This window comes from Pomacea canaliculata, linkage group LG9, assembly GCF_003073045.1.
Source record: "Pomacea canaliculata isolate SZHN2017 linkage group LG9, ASM307304v1, whole genome shotgun sequence".
Lineage (NCBI taxonomy): Eukaryota > Metazoa > Mollusca > Gastropoda > Architaenioglossa > Ampullariidae > Pomacea > Pomacea canaliculata.
The window spans coordinates 25,850,927-25,858,655 of NC_037598.1; the positions used below are offsets into that span (position 1 = coordinate 25,850,927).

Below are 7,729 nucleotides of genomic sequence, written 5' to 3' on the forward strand. Positions count from 1 at the left end.
CACAGGCTGGGACGCAGGCTGGCTTCTTCCTCTCACAGGTGTGTTGACTACTGGATGCCAGTCAAACTCGCAGGTGAGTTAGTGTTCTACCTCACAATGTGTTCATGATGACTTTTACCTTTGTTTATTAGAGAAATGTTTACTTCTGCCCGATGTGATGTCGCGAGGTCAAAATAATGGTTGTTGTTTTTGTGGTTTTAAAACCGAAATACACAGAAATGTTTGTGAGATGTTGATAGCATTGTTTGTTTTGTACCTGTGGAGGACTCGTGTTCTGGACAGGTAGCATTGAGGTGTGTAGTTACACATGCTGTTAACACACACACACACACACACACACACACACACACACACACACACACACACACACACAAGCACAGACAAATACAGAAAAGCGTGAAGATTTGTGTTTCTGTTGTTGTCTCTTTTCTTACTCATTTTTCTATCTCTTTTCTCTTTCTCTTTTCCTCTACTCTCTCTCTCTTCGCAATCTTTTCTTCCGTGTGCCTAGACTGTCCCCCCTTCTGAAAATCCCGCAAAGTTTATTTTCTGTAAAGTGAATACACTGTGGCTGCCACTGGAAATGTTGTGATTTACCATCTTTTCTTGGAAATATTTGTTCCTTTTTTTTTTTCTCTTCCGTTCTTTGTGTGTTGTGTGTTGGTTTGGACTGTGCTTTGTTTCTGATGTGAAAATCCTGTTTCATCACTGAGGTGTGTGTCTCGCTTGTGTGGCTGCTGACTAAAGATTTGATTTTCTCTGTAAAACCGAGTTTTGTTGTGGACGAAGCTGAAGTGTTGTCGTCTGTCTTGCTGAGACCTTGGGACGATCCACAAACTTCAGCTTCCACCCTGTCTCGTGATAAGTCTGTGATGTTACATAACAGCAGTGTCCTACAAGGTTGTTTTCAATACACAAATTACGAGGCTTGTCGTTTCGCTAAAATCATGGAAGCTGCAAACTGCTGTACAGGACGAGGCTCACTTTTGAGTTGTCAAGGAGATGAAGCAGGGTGCAGCATCACAACCCGTGAAAGAAGGTCCGGTACACAGACGACTATCAAAGCCAGGTTTGGTCCACTTGCATTCAACCGAGTTGTTTGCTGTCAGCTGCAGGTCATCAAAAACATTTTACACTTCAGTGTGAATGTCCAGGCAATCTCTAGTCGTAGTCATTCTGTCGATTATTTCTTATGAGCAAAGCGTCGATTGCCGCCATTTGCTGTTAAAGAGACCGTTGGTATTACTTTCAATACGGGTATCAATGGGTCCACAAACAACAACACCTTCTATGTCATTGTGCTGGCCTCGTGCTCTAATGAGAGCAAGTGCATCAAAAGAGAGAAAGGTTAAAGGGTAAAGACCGTCAGGTCCAGCGTCAAAACAGGAAGTGACGTCAGTAAGAAAGGCATTGACTGTGGAGGATAGAGTACAGTCCTCTCTCTCAGTCGAGTGCATCTACCCACAGACTTGTAATCATAGAAATCTGGGCACCCGCGCTCGTCAATCAGGTTTTTCTCCACTGACCTGAGTAGGCAAGGGGAGATTACCACACAGACCCGAGCAGGTCTCGAACCAGCTGTCTTCTGCTTCACGGATGGACCACTCACCGACAAGGTTACTGCACCTGCCCTGTCCACAGGGTTAGGTTAGGGTTAGTTACCCACAGGTTCATTCCAGCTGCTGTGCGTCTGAGCATAAACCCAAGCTGGTTCACTCACCCACCCACCCACTCACTCACTCACTCACTGACTCACTCACTTTCACTCAATCTACCCGTTTACCCTGAAGTGCAGTGAAGTTAGAAAGGGAATGTGGAGCAAAGTGTCGCCAGACAGGGTCTGTGTTGGCACGGAAAGGGAAACTAACTCTCGTGGTCTGCGCTCTTGTTTCAAAGAGGAAAGAAAGACATTTTGAAGTCGCTAGCGCCCCCACAGTGTTTGTACCAAAGCGTGCAACTCTTCAAGTGCTGCTTGTGTCGCCATGGAGACCAAACTCCGCCAGTCTGTCACACCACCCGTTACACGTCTGCTAAACCTCGGGCCGTCACCAACAGCCTCGGCTTCGTCAAGACTGTAACAGAGTGTAACACTGTAACACATGTGACAGACTGTAACAGTGTGTGGCAGAAAATCGAAGGCACTTCCACTGCTAGATTTTTTAAGTATTTTAACTTTCAGATAGAAATTTCTATTTTTTGACAAAAGGGTGAGGGTCTTGTGTAATGGTAACAATAATATGTAATGTTAGTATGTAATGGTAAGAATAATATGCAGTGGTAACATGTAATGGTAACATGTAATGGTAGTAGCAATCTCTATTTACGTGCTCCACACTGCTGATATTGAATGTGATAACACTGTGGCGCACAACATAAACTAATAAAAAGCTTGTGTAGAATTTCTGACAACAATCTGTAAACAAACAAACACCTGACTCCACAACAAGAGGCTGGAGGCTGACGGCAGCTTTGTTACAGGCGACACACAAAAGCAAACACTGGGGAGACAACTCAATAAACAAAAGGCTGAGCACAGGGTGGACAGCAGGACAGGTGATGAAGACAACAAGATAAATAATGCAGGTGGAGGCGAGCACACAGTGAAGTCTTATTAAAATGCTGGTAATGCTCTCTGGTCTGCCATCTTGTCACACCTCACAGCTTTCATCTTTCAGCTTTCTGTCACGCTCAGATAATCTGGATGTTTATCTGTGAAAGATTTATCAGCAGAGATTTTATCTTCTCACAGCTTAACGGCCTTTCGCTAGGAAGCAGCTGAAGGATGACGAGAGTAAGTCACGTGATCGAAATCTTCCGGCCTCACTAGTTTATTCAGTGTAACGACGGTAGCGACGTCACCAAGTACAGGTACAGCTGTACAGTACGTTAGTAGTAGTGACGTCATCAATGAACAGGTGAAGATAATCTCAAAGGATGAGGAATCGATCCTCCCATCTACTAACGACTTTCTCCAGTTCTTACTCTCCAACATGGCGACGTGCGCAAGACGTTTAAACTAAAAACTCTGACGTCAGGAATATAAATAGATCCACTTCCGTTATCGAAGATACAGCCAATGGGAGAGCAGGAAACCTTTATTAATTACTTGTGTCCTTAGACATGTGTGACCTCTTGCTTGTGACCTCTTCCTGCTCACTGAGGTTGACAGGGAGGCTGACGGTTACAAGGGAGTTGTTTTGATGAAAAGCTTGATGTGAGCTGAGCTGTGTGCTGATGACCGATGACAAAGCTGATGTGAACTGAGCTGTGTGCTGATGACCGATGACAAAGCTGATGTGAACTGAGCTGTGTGCTGATGACCGATGACAACCTGATGTGAGCTGAGCTGTGTGCTGATGACCGATGACAAAGCTGATGATTGAAATCGTGTAAAGTTAACAGATCGTCAGTCAGTCTGCTGAATGTTGTGTCGCCGGCACCCCGACCTGTGAGGTGTTTGAGGAGTGAAGTGCTCTCACTCGCCGAGGTTTACCCAAGTGTCGTGCACTCCACGTTAATGTGGAAGATGACTGAGCAGTTTGATATGGCGCCGCACTTAGCTTTGTCGTCTGTCTACACATGGCGACTGAAGACCGCCATGCACCAGATGCCTTTGTCAAAATTGCAGAGCAAACATGGAGGATAAACAGAATAAACAGAATAAACAGTGCCTTGACTTGCCGACAGTTTGTTGAGTCAGACCTGACTTCTCGTGACAAGAGTCAATGAACAATTTGTCTTCACAGCGTAAGAAATCGAGCGACTGGGGCCACAGAAAATAGTGCGCGGGCGACGGACTTGTTTCCCACTGAATATTTCAGGCTTTTGGAAGAAATGTCTGTCTGTCTGTCTGTCTGTCTGTCTGTCTGTCTGTCTGTCTGTCTGTCTGTCTGTCTGTCTCAGGGATTGTAGATGGACAGATTGTGTCTCAAGAGAACGAGTGAGGTTGAATTTCAAGGAGTTACCTCCAGTTACCACAGGTCAGTGCGGTTTCTTGACTTTTGCCGCAGGACATCTGCTGATGGAGGTGAGGGTTCAAGTAAGGTCAACAGGGGTCAACAAGGCAACCCTTGTGGTAAAATGAAGCGATGGTGTACATGAGAAAGGAATTCATCGGCGTGAAACGTTTGAGCTTTGTAATAACTGGAACACGTGACCTGACGACTTACCAGCTCGCCAACAACTCTCCGCCATCTCCACCTGCATTTCCTCCTCACCCCAGAAGTCTTCTGTATTCCTTAGCACCTCCTCTCCTTGCACGATCTCTTTAATTTTTTTTTCTTCAGATCGTCTGTGAAGTGTTCTCAGCAAAGGAGCCACAGGCCGCTGAGTTCGATTCCAATCACACGTTGTTGTCCTCTGCTCGCGGAGATCGATCTTCCTCAGCCAGTCACTCCGTCTTCCTTCTGTCCCTCCCTTGCAGTGTCGCCTTCATAATGTCGACAAGATATCATGGAAATTTGCTCGGTTTTATTTGTATTTTTATTTTGTGGTTCTCTGTATTTTTTCTTGACTTTGTTGCAATGAAGTCCCTTCCAGCGAGACACCTTTGTCTGACATCTTGGCTTTCTGGTGACCTTTACAAGATTGGCGATAATAAGGTCAGTGACCTGGGGAAGAGAATGCTGGGTAGTGCATGTCACAGGTGTACAATACACGGTATCATCCTCTTCAATCGTGTACGTGTCTTAACTCTTTATCAAGTGTATAAATAATAATAATAATAATAATAATAATAATAATAATAATAATAATAATAATAATAATAATAATAATAATAATAATAATAATAATAAAGTATTTTAAATGGTTCGTGCTGGCATTACCAGTGATGTGCTCAACCCTTCCCAGCTTCTAATGAACTCATTAACCCCTGTACTTAAGTAGTTTTAACAAAGATACATGTAGCAACCTTCGCCACGTCATGTTTCATTAGAAGCCATCTTTTTATTCATTAGTCTGGTTGTCATAGCAATGCTTTTACAAGTGTGAAGCTCGTCAGCTCTAATCCTACGAACGACAGGATTTCGTCTGATTGTAGAGGACATCTTGTCTGCCAGTAAGATGACTGCTTCACGTTTCTCATCTTTCATCAACGTCTGCTCTCTCTCTCTATCGCTCTTCTCTCTCTCGCTCTCTTTCTCTGTCGCTCCTCTCTCTATATTTCTCCTCTCTCTCTCTCTATTGCTCCTCTCTCTCTACTTTTGGTTTCCTTTGACCTCCCACGACAAGATGACCTTTCAGCACAAAAGCCCGGGTCACAAAGATGTCTAATTTGAGAGCACAAAGACGGGATCGATCTGTAAGTCAATCAGTTATTTGAACAAACCTTGATGTCGTAAGATTACTGCTCACTCATGGATGATGAATACGTCTTGAATACGTATTGAATACGTCTTGAATACGTCTTGAATACGTTTTGACTACGTCTTGAATGGTGAAAGTGCACGAGGCAAGTCCTTGGTCACGTGGACACACCAGAAGCCCTCGACAAGTGTTTTGGTGTAGCACGACTCTCGCCGTTGAGTAAGATATTGGTAGAAATTCTTTCTACATTTTAACTTTTTGTCGAGAGGTATTCAGTTACCAAAATGTGTTTGTGTCTCACGCCTTTGACAAAATGGCGGCCAGAAAACACAAACAAAACCAAATTCCAAACGATCCTGTGATTATGTTTGCTTTACCTTTGTCTGCAGGATCTACTTGGAGGTTTCCTCCAATTCATTTTTGGTTAGACATCTACAGAAAACATTTTCATTCTTTTGGCTTTGAAAATCACTTTGTCTGCTTGTTCATTGTCCATTAGTCGCACAGCTGATTAATAGTCGCATCTTGTTTACTAATGAAGCTTTTACAATTGTTATTTGTAAACACAGATACGACTCCTCCTAATCGTGTTTATCTACAGAACATAGGTATTAGTATTCTTGACAAGGTTTGAAATAATAGAGTATTTGTAGACTCCGTGGCTAAATACATCACCTGTCACAAATACCTTGGATGAAAACATTGTGACATCAGTGTGTTTACATGTCCACTCTCACGGAGGAAATGAAAAGTTCGACTTATGCAAAGTGTAAGCAAGGACTCCCAGAATATTGATGCCGTGCGAACAAACAAAAGTAAAGAGATTATTTCAATCAACATGTTGTGTAAACAAACAAAAGTAAAGAGATTATTTCAGTCAACATGTTGTGTAAACAAACACAAGTAAAGAGAGTCATCGAGCGTTTAAAACATAAAACACAGTATTTCAACATGCTTCAAAACAAAGCAGATAAATTCATCAAAGCTCATAAAACCCAAAATATCTCTCAGGTATCGTGATTTACTCCTCAAACATCTCCTCCCAAGTAGTCATGACAACAACATTATAAGAAACTGTTGTATCAGCTCAAGTAATTTCGAAAGATTTTCCCAGCTGTGGTTCATGCACAGTAACAAGAGATGTTGTGACAGAGACAGTCTGACAGCTTCTCACAAGAAGGAGATGACGATCAAAGATGATTTACCTGAAAGCCTTGACGATGACAGACATGACAGTGTGTCCATTATCTCATTCCGCCCTCGGCGAGGTCTGGCCGTTGTGATGCTCTCAGGCGGATGTTGCTGTCAGATGATGTAAACATGAGGGTCCATCACCTCATCAGTCGAGTCGTTAAGGACAACGATGATGGACAAGTGAAGTGAAGTGCGGACACAACACGTGACCCTCGTCATAGACTGTAGCAACTGTCAGACTGAACTGACGAGTGTTCTGTGTGTGTGTGTGTGTGTGTGTGTGTGTGTGTGTGTGTGTGTGTGTGTGTGTGTGTGTGTGTGTGTGTGTGTGTGTGTGTGTGTGCGTGTGTGAATGTGAGTGTGTGAATGTGTGTGTGAATGTGTGTGAATGTGTGTGAGTGTGTGTACGTCGTTTATATTCGCATCGTCAAGTAGCGTCTCTCTCACACATTCACACGTGCACGGATACAAACACACACAAGAGCACGCGCACGTGCACAGATAGACACATACGTTTACATAAGTTTATTTACTCTCTGTTACTAACATTTACTGTCATTATCATTATTTTCTTCTTACCTTTTGCTATCTATTCTTTCCAACAAATGAAAGTTTACTGAATACTCTGTCAGACAAGATGTCTGAAACACTTTAGGATTTAGTTTTCCATGAAAGACACGAAGCTGTACTTCAGAATGTTTAGTTTTCAAACTTGCACCCGACTGACCTGAGTGACACTAACTAGCTGAGTAGGTTTTCTGCTGAAAGTGCAGGTGAAAATTCCTGGTCTTCGCCACACGACGGTGACACAAGCCGCCAGTAGGTCGACTTGAATGGAAGTCATGGGTGGCCGTCAGGTCCCGGATATTGTCCGTTAATATCCGACATTTGCCTCCAGACACACCCATTATGTCTTGTTACTGCTGGTAGTTGGAGTAAAGGTCACACCCGCAATTATCTGCTGAACCTAAAGATCATCTATGAAGACGATTCACCTGCAAATCATTCCAGCGACACTGTCTGCCCTGTGGATGACAGCAACTCACCTGAGTCAGGTGTAGCTTCTCCTCTACACATGTCGCGACAACACAGAGTTCCTGCGAACAGTTAAAATACATCTGTTATTATTGTTTCTTGACATCGAAGTATCATCTTGACAGTTAGTCTGGACTGTGGACTGTTTCTGTGAGATACAGTATTTGTCACTGAGAAGTCGAAAGGTGAACCT

The 7,729-nt window shown here is 43.4% G+C and overlaps 1 protein-coding gene across 2 annotated transcripts in view; it reads left to right on the plus strand.

The window, feature by feature from the left end:
• Positions 1-7,729, plus strand: part of LOC112572798 (guanylate cyclase soluble subunit beta-2-like) — a 30,371-nt gene continuing 22,642 nt past the window's right edge. For both annotated transcript variants that reach the window (XM_025252686.1, XM_025252687.1), the window contains exon 1: positions 1-73. The gene's annotated coding sequence lies outside the window, so the exon portion shown is untranslated. The remainder of the gene's footprint in view (positions 74-7,729) is intronic.